This window comes from Zea mays, chromosome 10 (genome assembly GCF_902167145.1).
Source record: "Zea mays cultivar B73 chromosome 10, Zm-B73-REFERENCE-NAM-5.0, whole genome shotgun sequence".
NCBI classification, from domain to species: Eukaryota; Viridiplantae; Streptophyta; class Magnoliopsida; order Poales; family Poaceae; genus Zea; species Zea mays.
In genome coordinates, this window is record NC_050105.1 from 123865242 (window position 1) to 123877648 (window position 12407).

The window sequence follows — 12407 nt, forward strand, 5'->3', positions numbered from 1 at the left end:
ACCAAATCTTATCATCCATTTACAAACCAAACTGTTGACGCCGATCACTAAAGGCATGTATAGTGGACAAACACCAAAATAGTTCTTAAAGCACAAGAGACAACCAAGAGACTATTATATAATAGAGTGTCTATAAATATAGTCTATTAATAAATACAGAAGTAAATGCGCTTTTACAACATTGTATCGATAGAACAAACGACGAATTCGTACAGTGGGAGGTGTGGCATCTATTGCTACTTGGGTTACGAGAAAGAGGCGTCTCTTCACAGAAAGACGGCTCCACGTTTTTTTTTGCAAATAGCCCCTTTAAACACCTCTGGAGCCTCTAGATTAATCACCACTGTAGATGCCCTAATGATCCCTAGAATCTCCTCCGGACTTTGGGATGATCCCTAGGTCCCGCCCACGAGGGTCGAGATCTTGGAGGGAGATAATAGATAAGATGTAAGATAAATAACATTATCTCGAATCCGGTCTTCAACTCTACCTCTATCCCTGCTTTACAGGACACCACATTTATGATGGCCACCACCTATTTGGGCCAAATAGCAACGAAGCTTAGGGCCTTCTTGTGATGAGCAATACCTTGGGTTTGGCTCTACGAAGTGAATGACGATGGCGATCTGTGATAGGTCATCGGGCCGCCAAGCGATTCTTCCTGCGGGAGCGGATCTTCCCTGTTCGTTGAGCGGACGATCTTCGATGGCGCAGAGGGTCATCTTCTCCGCGAAAGTTCGTGAAAGTAGTTCAATCTTGATGTGAGATTTATTTTATAGAGATAAAAGTACGAGAGTCTCCGGAAGCGGGTCTAGGAAGAACAAAGCTCAGGGATCAGCAAGACTAGTGCTGGGAATTGGGCCGGGTCGGGCCGGCCCGGCCCAAGCCCATCATACTTCGTGCCGAATGGGTTCGGGCCAGAAAAGCCAAAAAAACTTTTGGGCCATGCCGTGCCAGCCTGAAGTGTAAAAACAGTGGCCTAGCCCGGCCCTAAACCACGCCGTGCCTTTGTTGGGCCGTGCCGGCCCAAGCCCGACCCATATATTTGACCACATAAAATCAAAATATTACAACCACATATAGTCCATAATTTACTAAATTAAAGATATTAAACAATCCTAACATCATTTGACCACATAAACTCCAAATATCACAATAATATAAAGTTGATAACTTACTAAATTAAAGAAACTAAACAACTTGGGCTTCATGGGGCCGTGCCGGCCCAAGCCCGGCCCATCGGTGCGGGCTGTGTCGGGGGTCGACGAGCCAGAATTTGAGGCCCGACCTAGGCCCGCCTACGGACCGTGCTAGCCCGACCTGTATTATTTCGTGCCCGGATCGTGCTTTGGGCTCCTGTTTTCGGGCCGTGCTCGTGCTGACCCAAAAAACTCTGCCCATATTCTTAGCACTAGGCAAGACTCAAGAGAGGGGCAACTGGGCAGGCAATTCGCCCATCTGACGTGGGATGTAGGCATCCGCGTTCCGCATCACCATAGGTCCATAACGTCTAGCTACACCAATCGGTTTCACCGTTTCACTTTCTCGTGCCGTCAGAGTAGATCGCCCCGCAAACATACAATGCTCTTAAAGAGCATGTGTGGATACTCACAAACATACAATTCGTATAGGACTAAAATATAACGCTCACAAGTACCCTGGCAAAATGCTCGTACATTGCTACTGTTTCCATTTATGCTTGAACTAGTGTGGTTAATTTGTGGGAACTAAAGGGTCCATCTGGAAAGTAACGGCCTGGTTGTTAGGTGAGACGTGTGGAGAAAAACAAATGTACTCTATGTGCTTCGCTTCGCGTGTGATGCGCGACACACAAAACTCATGTTTTAAAGGAGTAGAGATAGAGATATTCCTCAACCCGTTTTTTGACCCCCTTGGCCCCATGATCTAGGAACTTTGTGATTGTTGTCTTGTTTCTAAGGTGTCCTTTAGTTTTTGCTAAAGTATGTAATATTAAGGGTTACTTGGATACCGAGGCGTGGTTAATTTGTGGGAACGAAACCGAACATGCGGTTGCATGGCAATTGAGATGGAGTTGTGATTAAATGATTGTTTACTTGGTGATTACTGTGGAGTTGCTATTAAAAGCAAACTAAAGCATTTAGCCTGCATGTATCCATGAGAAATTGCTGGATGCTAACCGCTGTGGATCGCAATGTGGCACCTGAACGCGGCACCCGTCAGGGAGTTACTCATATCCACAAGTGCAAAGATTGATGGCCCCATCTTGGTATTTGTTTTTTATCCGTCGCACTCGCACCATAGAAGCTGGACCTGCAGGAGTATTACTCAATATGACTTTATTTTATGGAATGCAACGATTCAGATTTTCATGGTCACCAATTCAGTCAAGTTCTCGTGTCATCTTTTAAACAGTATTTTATAGAAAACCATTTGAATAATTCTATTTATATTGCATACCAACCTTTTCTGATTAGTAGGTTCTAACCATTATTAAGTGTTTCTTTTTTAAGTATAGACACCTCTTTACCCTCATCCATCCAGCTGGCTAGAATGCTCGGTCCCTTTATGCAAGGCTGCATAGGCAAGCTGAACGCTAGCAGTCATGTATTTTTTTGTTAATTAATGTCTGCAAGCGTCTGGGCCAAACAGATTGCCCAAGCGACTCAACAGCATGTACCTGACCAGAGGAGGTGTCTATCCATCTTAAATTCTGGGTAGGCTGATGGTCTGGTTTTTATTTTATTGATGACTGAATTCATGACTGCATTTTGGCAAAAACCACTGATGTCACATTCGAAATTCACTTTGTTTTTTTTTCTTTTCACTTCCTAGGGGGACTAAGTTGCCAAATCATCTGTTTCATCCTCCTGGGTCCTAACTAGTTTTTTTTAGTACTTCTCAAGTTCTGATGATATTTAAAACTGAATTACTGAAACACATGTTTTATGGTTGTAACTATAAAACACTTCTTGTAATTGACTAGTGGAATGTAAGCCTGATTTATATGGCTACAGTATTCTGGGAAAAAAATCTGATTCTCAACAGTCAACTCTAGCACCAGTCTACTAAGGACTCATTCCCTTGACCTGCTGATACGGTTGCTACTTGTCTGATCCTCTTTTTAGCTCAGGGATTTCATGTAGTTGATGCATCTAGATACATTTGGACCATGAATCTTGTGGTTGTGTCACAAGCCCGCAAGGCTAGATATCCTGGATTCTATTCACCTCTAACCACAGAGCCATGTTTTCCTCCGATTTACCGCTCTGCGATCTATCTATGTGTACTCTGTTTTTCAGGACCAAATATGTGTAGCCTGTTGAAATTCCTGAATAGTATCAGGAAAACGACCTAGTGCTTGAAAAAAAATCAGTGTATAGCTAGCACTGCATGTACTGAACTGGCATAAACCTCTCTACATTTACTCCTTGAGTAACTTTTTAGCTAGGTTCCTTGATTCAAACTTGCTATATGTTATTCCACGGATAGTCAATCTAAACCAATTTAATGTTTCCAGAGCATGTTATGTGTTATGTACCATGATGTTGCTCATGTTTTGTGTAACCTCTCTAGTTTCTATGATCTGTTCACTGAACTTGATGACTACTGTACTCAGGTTATTCTGGCTCCTCGACTCCTGGTCATTCAGATGGTGATTCTTCTAACAGAACGGTTTGTGGTACTCTTTACCTGTCCTGTTTGTGACCTTTAAGTTGATAGTTTTTAATATGTAGTTGTCACCCTTCTTAGGTATATGTTGGTGGGCTTGACCCCAATGTCAGTGAAGATGAACTGAGAAAAGCCTTTGCCAAATATGATCTTGCCTCTGTGAAAATTCCTCTAGGAAAGCAATTGCTTTGTTCAATTTGTTAGCAGGTATGTACCTGAAGCATTTACATGATTTCCTATTTATTTTTGTCCATAACTTTGCTGAAGTATGTTTAAGTCGTGCGACTGTTCTTGTAGAACTGATGCTGAAGAAGCACTACAAGGATTAAATGGATCACTCATTGGAAAGCAGGCAGTTCGCCTTTCATGGGTCCGCAGCCCATCGCATAAGCAGGTTTGTCGTGTTTGACAATTGACATCACCTTCCTCTGTTTTAATATGTTACATTTGGTGAGCGTTATTTTTTCTTCAATAATCATTTGTTATAGGGGCTATAAGCTAGATTACCCCCACTCCCACCCCTATCGTGAAATATGGGAACCAAGGTCTGAACTCCACATCTGTCCTGCCCACAACTCTAACGAGTTCGTGGCCAACGAGATCAGACTGACTGCAGCGCTCCCCCCTTCCCCTCCCCTCCCCTATGACTGTACACGGAATAGGGGATACTGTTCACCCCTTGAAGCCGCAGCGCTCGCCGCTACGCGCCCCCCTCCGCCGCGACCCTCTTCTCTCTCACGCCAGATGCAGGGCGTCACTGTGCACTCCCCCTCCACTGCTTCACGCGGAAGACTCCGCCCGCGCCACCGACCGGAACCTTCGCGGTCGTCTTCTCTCCCGTTGGAGGCGTCTGCGATTCGGCGATTTCCGACGAGGCGGCGGCGATTCGTGCGCGGAAAGGTTGCGACCGCGCCGGTCCCCGTCGGGGCTGTGGAAGACGAAGTGGAGTTGGTGACCAACCACCTCCGGTCGCGACCGAAGACGAAGCGGCCGCAAATCCGGCTCCGTCGAGGTTCCTCGCGAGCGCTTGCTTCGTTTGCCGCTCCGAGCATCGACGCCTTCATCGGATCCGGAAACCAACGCTTCGATTCCTCTTCTCTCCGCCCAAATCTTCGGATCTTCAGGTACGCCCTTCGACTCCTATTGTTTATGTTCTTCTTGCGCACATATTTGAAGAACTAATTTCTACACCAATCCACTAATCCTTTGAACCGTAAGTGATTTCATCCGAGAAGACCCGATTAATCCCCAGTTCAAAGAACTCCACGGATCTGGTGTGCCTTTTAGGGTTACACATTTCTATGGTACTCACCCGCTTAATATCCTCCATATTTACTGCAAGTAATGGTAGTTCTTAGTATTACGGCCAGAACGTCTGCAGATTCCATTAATTTGTAATCTCTACACTACGGACTCACTTGGATAGTGCCTTAAAGTGTCAAGTCTTCTGCGAATTAATTTTGGATCCCCACTGTCCAGAACAACAACTCATTTTACTAAAGTACCAGACAGATTCATCGTAGGGTCAGGCAAAATGTGTTACCTTAGCCAACGAAGGGTAATGTTCATTGTTTATTAAACTTCTTAAAACTGTCATCAACATATCAGAGGGTCCATTACTTCGTTAGTTACTATGAATGATGTTCATTCATATTGTTAGGTGTATGTCATCCCAAATTTTTTGTCACCCTTGTATACGACTGGAGGATACAAAAATATTGTGGACCTTGATATAGTAGGTTTGTATATTCTTACAACAACTAATTTATGTTTTCTTGTAGTAATGTGTACAACCCTCACGTATTTCACAATATCTGACCATGAACATTTTGTTTTCTTCAGCAACTTATGGTATGAGCACACAGTTCTTTATTATGTACATTATGTTTGTGCTTCCATGGAGTACATAGCTTGTTTTTTGTATCCTTCAATGTTTTCTACAACCCTCACATTAAAGTAATGTTTGTGCTTACATGGAGTGCATTGCTTGTTTTTTTGTATCCTTCAATGTTTTGTACAACCCTGACATGAAAGTTTTGTTTCTGGTTTACATTGAGTGCATTGCTTGCATATTCAGTCCATGAACAAATGATACAACAACAATATTTATAAGTCAATAGGCAGCTATGACAAACATCTGTATACCCTACTACTCCATTTTATTTAATTCTCATTGTCACACGTTTCCCTTAGCAGTCATACTTGTGTAAATATGTTATGTTCCATGCTGCTATATGAATGCTACATTTCAAATCATTACATGTCGTAGGCATCATAGTTGTTAAAGCTTTTGGGATGTATTAAATTCGTATAGCCTTTATGGTACATAAGGAAATGCACGTGTTTGTTCATATATTATTCTTTGCAGCACAGTTCCGAATGGCATCCTCGAAAGAAGATACCATGAAGTCTTTGGTTAAAGTACTTGTCGACTGTGCCGAGGATGCCACAAAATCCCTTCGTGGATTAGTAGATCATGCATTAGACCACATGCATGACGAAGAGATATTAGCTAGAACCCTCTTTGCCATGAAAGAAAAACTTGATTTGCTTCACCAAGATGCCTTAGAGGCTAAAGTCCAAGCTTTTCCTGAAATTGCTAAGTACGAGGGGGATGACATAAGTGTTGAACCGACATCTCCTTCGACCCCTCCAACAGTTACTGAACCATCTGTCGACGAAGAGGAGTTCTACTGCCCGGATGTGAGTGACGAGTGGTACTTCAGCGACTCAGATAGGTCAACTCGTAATAGCTATTGGAATATTTATTAGTTCCATGTATTCCACCAGTAGAAGCAGGATAGGCTTTTGAACATCCAAGTACTCGGGTTCTCCTACTTGTCATGTTGTTGAACTAGTCGTGTGATGTATGTCTAAGTCTCAATGCTACCTCGTCACCTTAAGTTATTATGATGTTAAGATCGTTGTAGTATGTGAACTATGTTGACTCTTAAATGTTCTGCTGGTCCTCCTGAATAAGTTCATTACATGATGGTATTATTATTACCGTTGTTCATATGCTTTGTCTGATGTTTATGTACCTCGTTTTGTCGATTGGCTTCACTTTATAACATATGACTAAATGTGTGCCATCTCCACATATCCTAGCATGGACCCTGCCAACAATGCGACATCGTCGCAGGCGATGTCAAATCCCTCAAATGCCCAACAATTTCCACCACCACCCCCTTTATGGCCAACGGGCTACATGCACCAGAATCCTGTCGATTGCAACATCATGGGAAACATTAATTTTCCTAGTCCTGGTCAAGGTCCAACTACAATGTGGGCTCCAATTCAGCCAGGGAATACTAGTTCCCAATCTACCATGATCCCTGCTTCGCAATCTGCACTCTATTGGAATCACTACATGAATTTTGTGAGGAACCCTCTAGGTTCAGTTGGAGTGAGTCCATACACAGATTCTTATCCAGCATCACATACAAGTACACCGTTGCAGGGTTCGAACACTATACCTCAAATGCCTGTACACTTGGAGTCAGATGCTGAACACAGTGTTCAGGACATCAATAGTCCTGGGAAAAATGCACCTCCAGTTCAAAAACAAAAGAAATCCAAGGAACAAAACTTTACAGCACCAGAAGACATACTCCTTTGTACTACATGGTTGCAAATAAGTAGTGACCCTATTGTCCATACTGGACAAAGGAGGGAGGGTCTCTGGGCCAGAATTGAAAAAAGGTACAATGAACAAAGGGGGGAATTTCCTTGTAGACTTAACAGAGCACTTAGCAGCAGATGGGACAAGATCAGGGCTGATGTCAGTAAATTCTCTGGATACTACGCTAGAGTCCTAAGAGAGAAACAAAGTGGTCTAAGTGACGAGGATAAGGTACGACTATTCAAACGATGATTTTATGTACTACATGTGTCTGTCCTCCGAGTAATTATATATGAAATTCCAATTTTGCAGACATCGAAGGCAGCTACTTTGTTCGCTCATGAGGAGAACAAACCATTCCATTATATGCACTGCTGGCATCAATTGAAGGGGGAACCGAAATGGGAGAGCATATGTCAAGGACACTCGTTTAGAGGATTACATGCAAGATCAATACCATCTTCGGGGTGTCCATCAGTGGAAGCACCTGAGACTGACAGTGGATCCGCTGGGTTGACAGGAAAAAGGCCCCGTGGCCGTGATTATAGTAAAGCTGAGAGAAAGAAAGGTGCATCTTCTTCGTCTCCTGAATACTTAAGCCGATTACAAGAAATTACTGAGAAACAAATACAGAGGTCCATAGAAAAGGGGGAAAAAAAGAAAAGAGCACTGAAGAAGACAGGGAGATACAGAAGAAGAGATTGGAATTGGAAGCCCAAAAGTTAAGCATTCGACAAAGGGAACTCAAACTTGAAGAACTCGAATCGGCAAACAAACGTTTGCAGATGCTTCTGTCGACAAACGAAGAAGATGTAGATCCTGAAGTTTGGATTGTCATGAAGGAACAGAAAAAATTGCAGCAGTTTATATTTACTTTTGAGACATCCTGAACGATTCTGGTACATGTGCGCGAGAGTGCTGTTGAGACTTGTTGAGACAATTTATCTTAGTACGTTTAAGAAACTGTTTTTCCGAGAACACTATTTGTTTGGTCGAACCAGTGTATGTTAAGTTGTTTGCTGTTGTATTAGACAATAATGAACTCGGATGTGATAAATGTTTGAACATTATTTGTGCCTATTGAATGGTATGTTATATATTGTACAAGAAAACATGAATTCTGATGTTCAGTTGTAGTTGCAACACAAAATCGAAGTATTTGAACACATATGTAGCCGGCTATCTGGACAATTAAGGAAACTTAGCTAATTTATTGGAATACTTAGTAAGAGGAAATGACATTACAAGTAGTGAATATAAGTGCGAACTAAGCAGCTACGACACATAATTATTACATACTTCCACGGCGAGCCCATAAATGCTCGACAAGATCATTTTGAAGTGAGCACGATCTTTCTTGGCGACGTAGATCAAAGTGGTTAATAACCCGTTCGGCCCGGCCTTCCGCTATAATTTGAGATGCATCAATCCTTGAAGAGTTGTCTCCGAAATCAATGTTTGCAGCAAAAGGCCCTTCGTCTTCGACGATCATGTTGTGCATGATGATGCAAGCCGTCATTATCTCTGTCAAACGATTACGATCCCAACCATAAGCTGGTCCACGGAGCACCGCCCACCGCGCTTGAAGAACTCCAAATGCACGCTCAATATCCTTTCGGCAACTTTCCTGCATCTGAGTGAAATAGACTTTCTTTTCCTCGTATGGGTGTCGGATTGCTTTGACAAAAGTAGGCCAGTTGGGGTAAATACCATCAGCTAGGTAATAACCGAAGTTGTACGCATGACCATTAACTGTGTAATTGACAGGTGGCATTCGACCAGAAGTCATTGGGTCAAATACGGGGGATCGGTGGAGCACGTTAACGTCATTGTTTGTCCCAGGCATGCCAAATCCATAGATGATACGATGCAACTGCTTCAAGTATCATCGATGCCCTACCATTTCGCCCACAAAATTGACCTCGCCAAGCCGTTGGACAGTTCCTCCACTCCCAGTGCATGCAATCTATGGAACCCAACATGCCAGGAAAACCCCGAGACTCACTATTATGCATGATGCGAGTAATGTCATCTTGAGTTGGAGTGCGTAAATACCAGACACTAAAACATGCAATGATTGCGCGACAAAAATGATGAAGGCATTCCCTAGCCGTTGATTCCCCAATTTGAATATACTCGTCTACCGCATCAGAAGGTAACCCATAAGCAAGTATCCGCATCGCCGCACAAACTTTTTGTAATGGTCCTAGTCCGGGCATACCAGTTGCGTCAACTCTTTGTGTAAAGTAAATATCGTGTTGTTGAAGACCATGCAGAATGCGGAGAAACAAAGGCCTACTCATGCGGAACCTAAAAAAATGGTATTGCATAATTGTCAAAAGTTGAACAAATCATAACCTATGACAAATTTATGAAGTGCGTACCTTCTACGAAACACATGGGGTGGATACACTGGGTTAGCGCCGAAGTAGTGATGTTGGATGAGGTTTTCTCCCGCGAAATGATCTCTGTGAATGACACGGTGGGGTAAACCCGACCGTAGGCGGTGATGGCGTTGAGCCGCAATGTTGAGGGTTAGTAGGTTGACAAGCAAAAGAGTTTCGTCCTCACTATCACTCGAATCACTCGAACCAAACTCATCTTCCGTATGACTCGGAGACATACCGAACTATGGATAACTTGATTCACTCAGAAGAATGGGCGAACAATATGGAAGAGGTTGATTGAATATATATAGGGGAGAGCAAAGGGCGGGGGAAGATGAGGGCTTGCATTGAAAGCCAATCGTGGCTTCCTATGAAAGCCAACGGTGTCTTGCATTGTAAGACAGTCGTGGCTTCGACCGTACGACTGGACGGTTTGTCTTCCAACGTAAGTCTGCTTGAGAATAATTCGTGCCAATATTAATGAAAAATTTCCGCATACCGCAAATGTTAATTAATGTTAGCATGGTACCAATGAAATGTTAAATGTAATGATGTAAGAAGTATTACAATTAAATAATTTAATATTTGATTTTGGACATAGTATATCTAAATTAAGAGGAATAATAAAAAATAATTTTTTTTCAACAAGTATGATCTGGTAATCAATACGTGTTCAAAGAAAACAATAAAAATAAAACAATAAGTTGGTTATGTTAGTTATAGGGAAATGTATATTTAATGAGTAGAGTGATATGTAGGGTAAAATTTAGGGGGAACGGTTGCGGGACGAGTAAATATAGGGGAGGGAATCTTGCTGACGTGGCTGCATAGTAACATTTAGGGAGAAAAATTTAGGGGGAACGGCTGCGGACAGCCTCAGAACCCAAGGCGCTAGCTCCAACTCTATCGTTGCTACCAACCCGGGTTATCCACCCGTCCTCTAGTTGCTTGTTATAGCATCAGTTTCCACTGATCCAAGCAGATTTTGTTAAATTGTAGCGTTGCAATAGCTCGGATTGCTAACTTAACAGCAATTCAGTAAATTATTGAGCACCCTAACTTTGGATGTGCGTCAAAACTAACCTTTTCACATATAAGATTGTGTTCGTTAGCCTTGCTACTGCACTCACCATCGTCAGTTTCATTCATTGGGTTGGTGGAGGAATAAGCTAACGCTCAGGCTGATTTGGTGACTAGGGAAATGGAGGGGATCCATAGGGGAGGAATCCCCAAACCGAGTTTGTTGGTTGTTGTTCAACTCTCCACTTATTATCTTCCCGAATACACTAACTTGATCAATCTGCTGCATAATTCTCTTTTTACCTTTAGACTAAAAACCAGTTACCTGAAAATTGTAACCTTGATTGCAACTAGCTTACCGCAGTTGTAAGGAACTACCGAGTACTGACAATTTGTTCCTACAATCCTAATGGAAAGAAAAGGTAAAATATGGCTGCATCTTGCAGTGCATTTTAGTGCATTTTAAGCAACAGGTGTATTTATATTTAATACCATCCATCATATATCTACCAAAGCATGAGTTGGTGTTTTTTTTTCTGTTTAGCATTGCATATTTTTGGCACATTTATAATTCCTCAACGGTGAAAGGTAGTATATGTTTTTGTGAAATCATTTGCTTCCTTCCTCCCCTTACACCAATTTCCTTTTCTGTTTCCAGTCTAGGGGTGACTCCGTCAACAGGAGGAACAACATGTACTATGGCACACCATTCTACGGCGGATATGGCTATGCCTCCCCGGTGCCACACCCAAACATGTACGCTGCAGCGTATGGCACGTACCCGCTATATGGCAACCAGCAGCTAGTGAGCTAGAGAGCTCCCCTCCGACGTGTCCCCTCTGACGGGAAACAAAGGTTTTGGTCCGGTGAGCATAGTAGCGTCAGGTGAGAAGGTGCCTTTATAAGGCTGTCCTAAGAAGTGGGCGAGATATGTTGTTGCATCGTTATCGTTATGGTGCCTGTAACTGTTGTGTGTGCCGTGTGCGTCCGGAAGAATTGGATGGAATGGAACTCGTGGCTTGTTGTAGTACATCAGAGAGTCATGTTATTCTTTCAAGAAATTTTGACTTGGTAATAAATTAAACTATTGTTTGTGCGTCCATTTTCCCCTTTTGATTGTGGTTGCCAATCATTTTCATGCTATCGGTTACATGTAATTTGTATTTTTGTAATACATATATCTTAATGCATGATAGAAGACCTTGGGTACAAATTATATTACCATATAAACTAAACTATCGGTAACGATGTAGAATGAAGGCAGTATATTTTTCAAGGCTCGAGGGACCGTGACGTCTATAGGTGTGAATTAGGTAACTGTAAAAAATGCTTTCCTTTATTTTTTGTCTAGTCAAAATCTATGCAATAAATAATCAATTTAGAAGGTGTTTGAATGCATTAGAGATAATAGTTAGCTGCTAAAATTAGCTGATGACATTTAAAAAGTCTAGTTAATAGCTAAACTATTAAATAGTTTTAGCAAATTAGCTAATAGTTAGCTAGCTAATTTCACTAGCAATTTTTAGCCAACTAACTATAAATAACTATTATATCTAGTGTATTCAAATATCCCTTAGATGCTGTCAGTACATTAAAACAGGGGTATCCCTTACTACCGTATGAAGACGCAGTACCCACACAACTATCTTTAATCGCGTGGTAAAGGAGCTGTACGTGGGACCAGACCATGGCTCGCCCCAGCCTCGGGCGACTACTCTGGGCCAGCG

At 42.4% G+C, this 12407-nt stretch overlaps 1 long non-coding RNA gene and 1 pseudogene across 1 annotated transcript; both read left to right on the forward strand.

The window, feature by feature from the left end:
* The window catches only part of LOC118473589 (signal recognition particle 19 kDa protein-like), a 100004-nt pseudogene that overhangs the window by 15767 nt on the left and 71830 nt on the right, over positions 1-12407 (forward strand).
* LOC103642784 (uncharacterized) lies at positions 721-11782 on the forward strand. The gene is made up of 4 exons (XR_002265611.2): positions 721-3654; positions 3733-3858; positions 3949-4045; positions 11339-11782. It is a non-coding gene; the product is annotated as an uncharacterized lncRNA (long non-coding RNA).